At 34.9% G+C, this 15,000-nt stretch overlaps 1 protein-coding gene across 1 annotated transcript in view; it reads left to right on the forward strand.

Annotated features, from left to right (window-relative positions):
* Positions 1 to 15,000, forward strand: part of LOC136831526 (nephrin-like) — a 509,843-nt gene that overhangs the window by 321,281 nt on the left and 173,562 nt on the right. The window lies entirely within an intron of this gene.

Raw genomic sequence — 15,000 nt, forward strand, 5'->3', positions numbered from 1 at the left:
TCTCAAGATTATATCCTCTCATACGTGTCTCAAGATTACATCCTCTTATACGTGTCTAAAGATTACATCCCTTCGTATATGTCTGAAGATTACATCCTTTCATACGTGTCTAAAGATTACTTCCTTTCATGCGTGTCTAAAGATTACACCCTGTGATACATATCTAAAGATTATATCCTCTCATACGTGTCTTAAAATTATTTCCTCTCATACGTGTGTCAAGATTACGTCTCCTTATACGTGTCTAAAGATTACATCCCTTCACACGTGTCTAAAGATTACATCCTCTTATACGTGTCTAAAGATTATATTCTCTCATACGTGTCTGAATATTCCTCTCATACATGTCTGAAGATTATATCCTCTCATACATGTCTTAAGTTTACATCCTCTCATACGTGTCTTAAGATTACATCCTTTCATATGTGTCTAAACATTATATCCTCTCATACGTGCCTAAAGATTACACCCTCTCATACGTGTCTAAAGATTACATCCTCTCATATGTGTCTAAACATTATATCCTCTCGTACGTGCCTAAAGATTACACCCTCTCATATGTGTCTAAAGATTACATCCTCTCATATGTGTTTAAAGATTATATCTTCTCATACGTGCCTTATTATTACATCCCTTCATACGTGTCTAAAGATTATATCCTCTCATACCTGTCTAAAGATTACATCCTCTCATACGTGTCTCAGGATTATATCCTCTCATAAGTGTCTCAAGATTATATCCTCTCATATGTGTCTGAAGATTATATCCTCTCATACTTGTCTTAAGATTACATCCTCTCATACGTGTCTCAAGAGTATATCCTCTATTACGTGTCTAAAGATTACATCCTCTCATACATGTCTGAAGATTACATCCTCTCATACGTGTCTAAAGATTATATTACTTCCTCATACGTGTCTCAAGATTGCATCCTCTTATACGTGTCTAAAGATTACATCTCTTCATACGTGTCTAAAGACTACATCCCCTCATACATGTCTAAAGATGATTATATCCTCTCATACATGGCTAAAGTTTATATCCCTCATACGTGCCTAAAGATTACATCCTCTGATATGTGTCTTGATATTATTATCCTCTCATACGTGTCTAAAGATTACATCCTCTCATACATGTCTAAAGATTACATCCTCTCAAACGTGTCTCACGATTACATCCTCTCATAAATGTCTAAAGATTACATCCTCTCATATGTGTCCCACGATTACATCCTCTCATACATGTCTAAATATTACATCCTCTCATATGTGTCTAAAGATTACATCCCTTCATACGTGTCTAAAGATTACATCCCTTCATACATGTTAAAGATCACATCCTCTCATACATGTCTCAAGATTGCATCCTCTTATACGTGTCTAAAGATTACATCCTCTCATACGTGTCTAAAGATTACATCCTCTCATACGTGTCTAAAGATTACATCCTCTCATACGTGTCTAAAGATTACATCCTCTCATACGTGTCTAAAGATTATTATCCTCCCATACATGTCTATAGATTACATCCTCCCATACGTGTCTCAAGATTATATCCTCCCATAGGTGTCTAAAGATTACATCCTCTCATACGTGTCTAAAGATTACATCCTCTCATACTTGTCCAAAGATTACTTCCTCTCATACGTGTCTGAAGATTATATATCCAACCATACGTGTCCCAATACTATATTCAGCGGCATGACTCTCATTCTCGCACTTCCGTTTCTAGAGGAATGTAATGAAAACCTTCTCACGCATTCCGTTTTTACCTCAGATGACATTCTTCCACCAAACTTCTGTATGGTTCCTTTTTGTCGCCCTCTCCTCTCCTCCTGCTCGATTCCTCTCCCTCGTTATTTCTTTTGTTCGTAACATCACTCGTGAGTCAGCTTCTTCGACGCTTCGGCTATCCCGGACCGTTTCTGTCTGTTCGTTGTCGCGATCTTGACTTCTTCTCTTTAGGTATGTTATTCTGAGATGATTTATGTAATGACGAAAGGTAAGAAAGTAATCTTTACCACTGGAGTTATTTCGTGGCAATTGCATGAGCATTTTCGCTAGTATGACATTTGGTGGTTATGTGTGTCTAAGAAACTTTTTAGTTTACTGTCAGCTGCAAAATCTACCCAAGTAAGATTTTCTTCCGCAGCGCATATGATTTCTTCTTCATTCTCCGATCTTTCATACGAGTGTTTGTTGCAGACTCAGTTCATTCAGCCACTTCTGCGTCTGAAACTAATCTGTTCTTCCTTTGCCATGCTGGTGTCATTAATTACATTGCTTTTCATTATCATTTCATGAATGAGAACAGTACTTACTGTGCACAAAGACCAGGAGAGTAACTATACTGGAAATCCCCCGTAGGGTTGGTAGTGCCCTCAGTGCACCTCATGCGGTGCACTGTAGGCATTACTTGAGGTTTTTGCAGCGTCCCTTCGGCCCCTAGCTGCAACCCTTTTCGATCCTTTTACTGTACCTCCTTTCATATTCTCTTTCTTCCGTCTTGCTTTTCGCCCTCTCCTAACAATTGATTCATAGTGCAAACTGCGAGGTTTTCCTCCTGTTACACCTTTCAAACCTTCTCCTGTCAATTTCCGTTTCAACGCTGAATGACCTCATAGTTCCCAGTGCTTGGCCTTTGGCCTAAATTCTACATTCAATTCAGTTCAGTTCAATTTACTGGAAATCGCTTGTATTAAAATTTGAATCAAAGAGCCTCTTCCCATCCAACGTTAATTCAACTATATTTTTATATCCTCTTTTGGTTCTCTATTTTTTTATTAAAAAAATATCTCAATTCGCAGCGTTAAACGATCTGCTTTTCTTATTCATTTTCCTTTTTCACAATCTTTCCAACAGTCTTCTGAGAGGTATTCACTATCCGTTCCTCCTCCAGATTCTTTTTCTCTCTTCACACTTTTACTCAGATTTAGTGTTTTCTCTTTCTCCTTTTTTTCTTCCACAGATATCCTGTCTTCTATGGCTCTTTTTTACAATCCGAATTCGTTTCCGAAAGAAATCTCTTCTCCTTCACGTCTGTTTTTTATTGCCTCGTCCAGTCCGCTTTCTTCTCCTTCGCATGCTCGTACATACGCGCACCACGTACATGCATGCATATGTATGTATGTATGCATGCATGTGTATATATATACAGTATATATATATATATATATATATATATATATATATATATATATATATATATATATATATATATATATATATACATGAGTATATATATATATATATATATATATATATATATATATATATATATATATATTTATTTATATATATATATATATATATATATATATATATATATATATATATATATATATATATATATATATATCCTCATGTACTGAAAATACTGTAAGCTTTATGCCTTTCTATTTTTTAAATTTATTCAGTGTCCCTAAAGATATCATACGAGACTCAAAATGCTTCTCTCCTCCAGACGCTGTATCACATCGTTTACTTTAATGAAGTTGTTTTTAATTTTTTTTTCGCCGCCAAAACTCTTCCTTGTTCCAGGAAGCCACGTCGTCCTTCGCCTGTCAGAGTGAAAGATAAAGCCTCAAAAAAAAAAAAGTTTGGTTAGTACTCGTAAGGGAATTTTTTTTTCTTTGCCTGTGACATTGTTGATAAGAAAAACAAAGGAACGTGCCTCCTCCGTATGGGAATGAATGCTCATTTTGAATCGAGGGAAAGGTACGGAATGATGGGGTGTTTTTCTTCTCGGAAAAACTCTTCAGGTAACTGTGTTGAACGACTTCATTCGCTGATAACAGAAAGGGGTCCCCCCAACAATTTTTTTTTTAAAGGGAACAAAACACATTAATATAAAGAGCTTAAAGACATTTCAAAGTCGTCGAAACACGCATGTCAAAGAAAACTTGACAAATATTAATTTCGTTGGTTTCCAGTGAATGACCGTAGAATTTGCTTTTAGTTTGACTTAATTTCATGTCATTTCATGTGTATTTAATTTAAAGGTTCTTAACATGCTATGAAATCTTCATTTCATTTGGTATTAATTTAAAAGATCTTAATTTCGTGCAGTGAAATCGTCGAGGAACTTATGAATCAAGTGTGCCTTCCAATAAATATAATTCTCATTTTTCTGCAAATTAAGAAGTAATTTTTATTACATTTTTTCTAACCTTGTAGCGTTGATTTCACCGAAATAACATACGCCAAACTGCTGGTTTTTTTTTATTAATCTTTTAAGTCTTTGTAATCAAAGGGATTATTTTCATAGGGAATAAAACTTTCTTTTAATCTTTTAGAAAATTGGAGCGTTGCGTGAATGGAGTGTTTTCTGATAGAAAAATGCAACGACAAATATTTTGAGAGAAACTGAAAGTTTACGTGGCTCAAACTCGCTGCGTTTGTGGTTTGTGTACATGCGTTTTTATGTATGTTTTTTGCATGTTTGTAATGATGGATGTTCGGGTATTCCTCCTTTATAATTATATAATATACTGTATGTGTGAGCGTGATTTAAATCTATCTATATATATATATATATATATATATATATATATATATATATATATATATATATATATATATATATGTATGTATATATACATATGTATATATATATGTAATTATATATGCATATACTGTACATAAATTTCTGAAACGTGCTCATGTGTTCATCAGTTCCATATCTGTATTTAAATTTTATACATACATTGTGCGCTCTCGGATGGAACTGCCCGAATGCTGTTCATATTTGACCACCTGAGAAGTTTGTCACCATCCCACGGATCGGACTCTCAAGGAACCGAATTCGGGATGCTGGGCTTATTAGTTAAAAATGGGAGAGGCGGCTGAGGAGGAAACGTCGGGGGTCTGCGTCATACTAAAAAGTGAAAGGGGAAAATCCTGTCGGCATGATCAAAGAGACTTCACACTATTTCAGACTTCACACTATTTCACATGTCATACTATTTCAAACCTCACACTATTTCAGACCTCACACTTTCAGACTTCACACTATTTCATACCTCACACTATTTCAGACTTCACACTAACTCACGCCTCACACTATTGTAGACTTCACACTGTTTCAGACCTCACACTAACTCAGGCCTCACACTATTCCAGACTTCACAGTATTTCAGACCTCACACTATTTCAGACTTCACGCTGCCTCAGACTTTACACTATTTCAGACCTCACACTTATTTCAGACCTCACACTATTTCAGACCTCACACTAATTCAGACTTCACACTATTTCAGACCTCACACTATTTCAGGCTTCACGCTGTTTCAGACGTCACACTATTTCAGACCTCACTTATATCAGACCTCACACTATTTCACACTTCACGCTATTTCAGACCTCACACTATTTCAGACTTCACACTACCAAAGACCCTACACTATTTCAGACCTTGCACTATTCCAGACGTCACACTTTTTCACACTTCACACTTATTCAGAGCCATTTCATTTTCGTCTGTCGCTTGTTCGGACCTGACACTATTTCAGACCTAACACTATTCCAGGCTTCACACTATTTCAGACCTAACACTATTCCAGACCTCACACTATTCCAGACCTCACACTATTTCAGACTTCACACTATTTCAGGCCTCACACTTATTTCAGAGCCATTTCATTTTCGTGCGTCGCTTGTTCGTCCATCCAGATTTCAGGAAGAGTGGTTGTAAAGTCGACGGGATTGTGGGGAGGGTAGCTTTCCCCGACCCCCCCCACCACTCTCCCGGGACGTGGAGGACGGGTTAGGGAGGGACTTGAAACTTTGTGGAAAAGGTAAAGGATTATTGATGGTTTTGACCCATACGGCCGAATTTGGTTACGGGACAGACTGACGGCCGGAGGTTTGGGCCGATTGTGACTTAACCGATCGCTTTATTAAAGCGACTCATAGCGACTCATTCGAGCGAATAATATGGGATAGAGATGGATAGAGCGCTTCCAGTAGTTAACAGTCCGTATGTTTTCTTTCTAAGAGTTATAAAAATACTTTCCTTTCTTTTTTTTTTAAGAGATGAGATTGAGATGAAAGCCATCGGCTGAACGTGGGATCTCATTGTCCTGCTCTCTCTCTCTCTCTCTCTCTCTCTCTCTCTCTCTCTCTCTCTCTCTCTCTCTCTCTCTCTCTCTCTCTCTCTTTTGCATTGCTCATACATTACATACCATCAAAACGGAACTGTTTGGAAGAATTAATTCTCACCGTAACGGTGTAAATCTATTCTTAATATCTTAATCTCTCTCTCTCTCTCTCTCTCTCATTGAGGAAAAGACGTTGCTATGCAAGGGCGAATGAGATTGCTTTCTAGTGGGACATATTTCAGAAAAAATCAAATCGTTGTAATAACCCATTGTTTTAACTTAGGAGAACGAGGTATAATCATTTCTACTTTGTACTGAACTTTTTATTCATTGATTGTTAAATATTTGTCATATTCACAAAATATATATTCTCTTGATAATACTAAGGCCTTTCCCTGATAAGAATTCATTAATTGTTAAATATTCATCATATTCATAAAAAAAGTGTATTCTGTTGATAATACTAAGACCTTTCCCTGATAAGAATTCATTGATTGTTAAAAATTCATCATACCCATAAAATATATATTCTGGTAATAATACTAAGACCTTTCCCTGATAAAAATTCATTGATTGTTAAATATTCATCATATTCAGAAAATATATATTCTGTTGATAATACTAATATCTATCCTTGATAAAAAAAAGTCCATTGACTGTTAAATATTCGTCATATACATAAAATATGTATTCCATTGATAATACTAAGACCTTTCCCTGATAAAAATTCATTGATTGTTAAATATTCATCATATTCATAAAATATATATTCTGTTGCTAATACTAAGACCTTCCCTGGTCAAAATTCTTGATTGTTGAATATTCAAGATACCCATAAAATATGTATAGTGTTGATAATACTAAGAAAATTCATTGATTGTTGAATATTCATCATATTCATAAAATATGTATTCCATTGATAATACTAAGACCTTTCCCTGACAAAAATTCTTGATTGTTAAATATTCAACATACACTTAAAATAGGTATTCTGGTGATAATACTAAGACCCCAGATAAAAAAAATTAATTGATTGTTAAGCATTCAGCATACCCATAAAATATGTATTCTGTTGATAATAGGAAGACCTTTCCTTACAAAAAAATAAAAAAATCATCGTCATTTATCCGGCGGAACATTAAGTGACCAGCCAACAAAAGGCATAAGCTAAGAGAACCGCCGTAAATTAAGGAAATGAAGATAAGAAGTTCCTTATCCATCGCCCTGCCCTCCTCAGCCCGAAAGGCATGATTAGATTTCCGCATCCTAATGACTATATATGTCCCCTTTTTAATGTCTCCTTCTGGCCCTTTTTTTTTTTTGAGCTTCCTCGGGAAATATATATTGGGATATACGTCCTAAGAACTCCGTCTATGGCTTTCTTCCTACGCTAATGCCATCCATATGTTTATATTAACGGTGAGATATGGAGGTTAAGTTCCATTGTTAAAAGGATGCGAGTTGCAGAGCAAGAAGCAAGGAAGGAGAAAAAGGAGGAAGGAGTTCGGAGGGATGTGGACCGTCGCCGAAGGATTCCTCGGGATTCCTTACGGGATTTTTACTTGTATTCATTTTTCCCGGTTTCCGAGCGGCTTCGCCGTGTCGTCCGGCGTATTATCTTGCCCCGATAATGATATATTGCTGGTCCCCCTGTTGGATTTTGCTTCTTATACACACAAACACACACACACACACGAAAACACAATCCAACCCATTCACATGATGTATGTGTTTGTAGGAATTAATTGGAAGGATAGGATATCATATAACAGAATTAGAGTAGTAACGGGTTGCAGCCGGTCGATGAGTACGTTAGGTTCTCAAGGGGTGCAGCCGGTCGATGAGAATGTTAGGTTCTCATGCTGGGGTGCAGCCGGTCAATGAGAATGTTAGGTTCTCATGCTGGGGTGCAGCCAGTTGACGAGAATGTTAGGTTCAATGTGGGGTGCAGCTGGTCGATGAGCATGTTAGGGTTCTCATGTTGGGGTGCAGCCGGTCGATGAGTATTTAGGTTCACGACTGGGGTGCAGCCGGTCGATGAGTATGTTAGGTTCTCATGCTGGGTGCAGCCGGTCGATGAGTATGTTAGGTTCTCATGCTGGGGTGCAGCTGGTCGATGAGCATGTTAGGTTCTCATGTTGGGGTGCAGCCGGTCGATTACGTTAGGTTCTCATGCTGGGGTGCAGCGGTCGATGAGTATGTTAGGTTCTCATGCTGGGGTGCAGCCGGTCGATGAGTATGTTAGGTTCTCACACTGGGGTGCAGCTGGTCGATGAGTATGTTAGGTTCTCACATTGGGGTGCAGCCGGCCGATGAGTATGTTAGGTTCTCATGCTGGGGTGCAGCCGGTCGATGAGTATGTTAGGTTTTCACGCTGGGGTGCAGCCGGTCGATGAGCATGTTAGGTTCTCAGGTTGGGGTGCAGCCGGTCGACGAGTATGTTAGGTTCTCACGCTGGAAGTGGCCAGGCCACGTGTTTAGAAGGCAGGGAATACGAGATACACCAGGATGGATTGTCCTTGGTATAAGAGATAGAGGTAGGCCAAAGGAGGCGTGGTTGCGGGCAGTGAGGTGGGAAGTGGAATACGAGTGTTGGGGAAATCTTGAGGAGTTAGCCCAGGACAGCATGTGGTGGCATGAGTTCATCGACGCCCTGTGCATTCCCGTGGGTGCCACAGGAAATGATTTATTGATTGATTATTGCTAATAATTTTTTATTATGAGTTAATACCATTAAAACATAAGTATTTGACAGTTAAATCAGCCGAATTTTTGTGCCAGTTCGTAAAAGTAAGTGGCCTGAACTTAAGTACGTATGAATGCGAATAGATTTTTTCGTGTGGGTTAATATACTTAAACGTATTTGACGCTTTAAACCTGGTTAATTTTTCTCAGTTGGTAAAAGTAAGTGGCCCGATGTGCAAACAGTAAGAATTTATGATACTAAAGCGTGCCTTTATATAAAGAGTATCACAAATTTAATGAAGCTATGCTTAAAAAAAATTACAGGTAAATAAACAACGCAGTGGGAACATGAGCCTTTACAAAAGCGATTTCCTTCGTTATGTAAGTGATTAGTGCATGCTAATGCATTATGCTATATTAAAATATTACATCAGCCAACAGGTCATCATTAAATAAAGTATTTCAGACTCGAAAATATAATCCACGACACCATAAAGTACTTAAACATTACTGAGAGGTTTCAGTAGGTGACATCGAGTCAAAAAACCCAAAATTATTAGGTGATTAATGTTTCCCCTGTCTTTTTTTTCTGCCTTAAATGGTTATGAAAAATGATTGTAATCTACATTTTTTGTATTGTTAATGCGTTTGGGTCTTACGACTGTGAATCAGGGTTAGGTGGCACATAAAAAATGGAAATAAATCACTGCTCTCTCTCTCTCTCTCTCTCTCTCAATGCTTTAATGTGTACAAATGGAAAAGCCATTTTCCTGAGTAATAAATGGATGTCATTTTTGCTATTTCCGCTCGTAATGGCGTTATTATTGTTATTACAGTAACCAAGGATGGATTTACTTTCAAATAATAATAATAATACTGTACTGTGGATCATTCTGTATTGATCATTTAGATGTATTGTCAGCTTGAAGAAAATGTTTTTGTCCTCTGCAACTTTTTATAGCTAAAAAGAGATGGCTAGTGCAGCCTATGTCTAATTTGTTAACTTTTCAATAACAAGGTATCGATCCTTTGAGCCGACCTCATCTCTTTTAGCATTCATTCGCTTGCGTTTATATGAAGGGATATTTTTTCACGTGTTGGATATATCGATAAACTTCAGAGGACGTGAATTATGGAGACCCCTTTGCATGCTTCGTTTTGGCTCGAATGTGTCCATCTTACCTTGATACCGCTGCCGCACACCTTGGTTTGACAGTTCCCTGTTTTTGGGTTCGAGAGAGAAAACTGGTTGTCTTTAACGGTGTATGGTTCCAAAAAACTATCTAAGCCTTAAAGCATGATTTCCTGACAATCTTACAACACAGTGGTTCTCAACCAGGGGGGAATTCCCCCTTTGGGGGGGGGGGAAATTTCAGAGTTTCAAGTGGGGGGAATTCTGACCACAGATTGGCAGGCTCAAACTGGCTCCAGGACCTCACAAAACGTTTTGCAAGGCTGTTTTCAGTCGCCACTTCTCGGGGACGCTCTTACGTCATTCTATAACTTATTCATAGCACATATGAACAAGTGTTTAACAGAGATTAAAAAAAAAAAGTCTTCATAGTTTAGTTCTGCTCATAGAGAGTCTCGTCTTATATTTTCATAATCATTCGTCTCTTCTATATATGTTCAAGAACTATGGAAATGTATATTTTTAGCTTTGCTCTACATTAAGAAGAATTGCGTGAGAATTATTATTATTATTATTATTATTATTATTATTATTATTATTATTATTATTATTATTATTATTATTATTATTACTTTAAGCTACGTTTTAATCAGCGAAATAGCTATTTTTCCTTAAAGTTCACAGTAGTTTTTCTAGATTTTTTCTAAAGGGAAATATCTTTCCCCTTTTGTAATAACATTTCTTCAAGCAATTTGGCTCCATATCATCGTAATGGCAGGATAAGAACCATTCTTATGTATTCTCCGTATTGTATTAAAAGCTCTGTCGCGTACTTCGTAAGGATAATCTATTTAATGGAATCAGAGAAACAAAAACGTTGAAAGCTTATCGCGACAACTTCTCCGTACAGGAATATTCTTCTCTCATTGTTTCCTTTGAGAAATCTTTCACAACTAAGAAGGTACATTCAAGGGAAACTGAATTCTGATGCGATAAACAATGCTCTCTTTTGCTCTTGATAAAATTCTGGTTTAATGGTATTTTGCAGCTTGTCGACATCACTGTCCATTCAGGAAATATCTTTGCGTGCTCCGTAGTAAGGTTTGCCATGTCAGCAGCTCATTAGTACCGAGAGGCCCCGTAGTGGGTAAGTGCCTTCAGTGCACCTCACGGGGTGCACTTTAGGCGTTACCTGAGGTTCTTGTAACGTCTCTTCGGTCCCTAGCTCCAACCTCTTTCATTCCTTTTACTGTACCTCCTTTCATATTCTCTTTCTTCCAACTTGCTTTCCACCCTCTCTTAACTGTTGATTCATAGTGCAACTGCGAGGTTTTCCTCCTGTTACACCTTTCAAACCTTTTACTGTCAATTTCCGTTTCAGCGATGAATGACCTCATAGGTCCCGTCCTTGGATTTTGGCCTAAATTCTATATTCAATTCAATTCAAAGTAAAGTAAATGTTGTTGCTCATCAGATAATCCCAACTAAGACATTTGTTCGTATGTGTTATCTGTTGAGGCTGTTAAGAAAATTATAAACGTGCATGACATTACTGACGTCAAATTTGGTCATCTAAAGCCGACATGATGTCAAAGAATATTGATTTGGAATCATCTTTTCATATTAAGACATCTAAAAAAAAAACTTGTGTCATATTTTTTGAGGACTCTTAATAATTCACGTTGGGTATTTAGGAATTTAATTTCGGGTTAAAAGATCTAAAAAAAAAAAATGTCCTTTCTCTATTGATGGATGATCCTCCTCTGTAGAAAGAAAAGTAGTACAATGTCCGTCGCTTCATAAGCACACGAAGATGTCTTGCTAACAGCTCATCTTCCTCCAATTACATAAATTATTACATTAATTTTTGTTTAGTCCAGAGATCCAGTTTCTTCATTAGAAGTTCGTTTTACTTTTCAGTCATCTTTATATTTTAATTTCTTTTCCCTAATCTCGTCAGTTTTTTTTTTTTTTTTTTTTTCTTTCCTCTTTCTGCTTTCATATTCTTTTTCTTTATCTTTTTACCCTTGTCATAACCTTTATTTGTTTTCGGTTGTGTTATTATATACGCATTCGTTGTAGCTTTATTTTTCATTTACTATTTATCATCCCTCATATTAATTTCTGCTTTCCTTTTTTGATCGCCATTATTTATTTTTCCATTTTTCAGTAAATTATTTTGTATTGGTATTGTATTTTTTTTATTCCAATCACTTTAATATTAAGTCCGTTCTAATCACTGGAATTGTGCCTGCTGCTATTTAATTACCGCTGCTATTGTACTGTAGCCTGCTTTGTTCAATTTGATGATCATTAAGATGAAAATAATATTCAGGTTTTTCAGCGTTCAAATTTGGAAATTGCTAAATCTTATATGCAAAGGGTTAATCATTTGCTAATATTTAGACTGATATTCTAATTACTTACACGGTAATTGCGTGTCTCATATAAATGAAATCATTGGTACCCAGTTTTGATTAGATTGCTTGGAGTTATTAAGAAAAAAGGAGAAATTATCCAGAATGAAAGATTGCAGTTATCCCAATATAGAGATGCATATTCGTAAACATTCTATATACATGAACATACATATACAGTATGCTTAATACATACACCTAGTTCCATTCTCTTTGCGTCGATCAGTTTGCTTTAGCAATTCTCTCTCGCCTCCAACATTTTTCATTCGAAAATGACACTTTTTCAAGTACTAATGACCGTCCAGTGTCTCCCAAATGACACGTGTTCCCTGGTTGGACACTCGAGCAAATGTAAATGACAAATTTCATTCGAAAATAACGACCATCTTTCTCGCATTACTGAGTAACAATTCCCATTTGATTTTATTATCTTGTTTTTGCAGGCATCGCCATTTGTTAAATAACAATTAAAAGGTTTTGTGTCAGTAGATTACTGTAAGTACTGTAAGTTTTTCATTTTACAATGAAGATTGTTCATACCAAAAGATCGAGGATAAAAGCAAATGAAACAAGATTTTATATATATATATACATATATATATATATATATATATATATATATATATATATATATATATATATATATATAACTGAATCACGAAAAGCACGGAACGTGATGAATATATAAATAAAGACAAAATCCACGAAGGAAAAGAGAACCAATGGAGTGCTGCGAGGCCTCTCGACTGTCGTCCTTAACTTAGCAGACGACAGTCGAAATCCCTTGCAGCACTCCAGTGTTTCTCTTCCTTCGTGGATTTTTTTGTATATATATATATATATATATATATATATATATATATATATATATATATATATATATATATATATATATATATATATGATCACAAATATATACAGTACCTGTGGTCCAGTGATTACCAGCAACAGTTGCAGATTAAGTTCCGACATAGATTGTAGGAGTGTGGTAAGAACAGACCTGTTGACCGGAGAAAAGAATGCTTTTACAAGGTAGTTATTCGACCATGGTGGGTTGCAACCCTAGTGGAGGAAAGCTAAAAATAGCAAGCCCCATCTCAGTGGATCAGTTGAGAACCGTGTGGTTGACATATGGAGAAGCCTCTCAGTGTATTATATATATATATATATATATATATATATATATATATATATATATATATATATATATATATATATATATATATATATATATATATATATATATATATATATATATATATATATATATATATATATATATGTATATATGTGTATGTGTGTGTACTAGTCTGTGTATGTTTGCAAGCAGTGCAAGCAATATCTTTTATACGGAACCGCACGAAAATATGAATCCGTTCGTTTATTGGACAATTTCTGGTAAATCTTGCTGAGGGGGGAAAAGTTCCTGGCTCCATCCGCACACAAATGTTTTGAACCGGGTTTTTTTTTTTTTTTTAAGAGAACCAAAAATTTGGTAAAGATACAATTGAAAGAATCCCCCCCAAAAAATATATTGGAACGGATGATGTTTTCCAGTCGTCGTTCCAAAAATCTCAGGCGTTCGGTTTCAAAAACATCCATAGGATAGCAAGCAAAATATCTGTTTAATGTATTAGAGTACATAACAAACAGGATGTATATAGATAGAAGTTTGTATGTTTAGTTTTTATAAAGCTGCTTGATATACTATGTATTATATATTTTATGTGTGTATATATATATATATATATATATATATATATATATATATATATATATATATATATATATATATATATATATATATATATATATATATATATACTGTATAAATATAGATATATATACACATATATATGTATATATAGAATTGATTGTATAATATACAAAATGTATTATTATAATATACAAAATATAGTATTGTATTATGAAAAATATATTATTTACTTCATTTCATTTTGTATATATATATATTGATTGTATAATATATAAAATTGATTGTTTATACAAAATGTATATTATAATATACAAAATATAGTATTGTAATATAAAAATATATTATTTACTTCATTTCATTCTATAAATTATATGTATATAGATTATATATATGTATACAACCAAATTGATTGTTAAAGTATAGATAAAAATATATTATTTAATTTCATTCTATATAAAGTATAATATACATATATATGTATATTGAATTTATTGTATGTTCAAAATATGTTATTATAATATACAAAATATAGTATTGTAGTATGAAAAATATATTATTTACTTCATTTCATTCTGTGGGGTGAAGATTCACCACAGCCATTTTAGATAAACATAACAAACAGCATTATTTTCTATTTGTTTTATTCTCTGATATATTGAACTGAATCATAAATAGTTACTCATTTTATTTTATGACTGAACTAGATAATTAATAGTTACTCAATGTAAAATAATCTCTGCAGATGTATATGCAAGACTTAACCAACAGAACGTTCATAGATATAGATTTGTGTCTATGTTTTTAGTTGGTTGATATATATAGGATTCATCATATGTTACACAACAAGTATTATTTTGTATCTTATTTTATAACTAAACTAGAAAGTTAATATTTACTTAACGTAAAATAATGTATATAGATATAGGTTTATTTGTATGCTTTTAGCTGGTTT

Source organism: Macrobrachium rosenbergii, chromosome 48 (genome assembly GCF_040412425.1).
Source record: "Macrobrachium rosenbergii isolate ZJJX-2024 chromosome 48, ASM4041242v1, whole genome shotgun sequence".
In the NCBI taxonomy this organism is placed as follows: Eukaryota; Metazoa; Arthropoda; class Malacostraca; order Decapoda; family Palaemonidae; genus Macrobrachium; species Macrobrachium rosenbergii.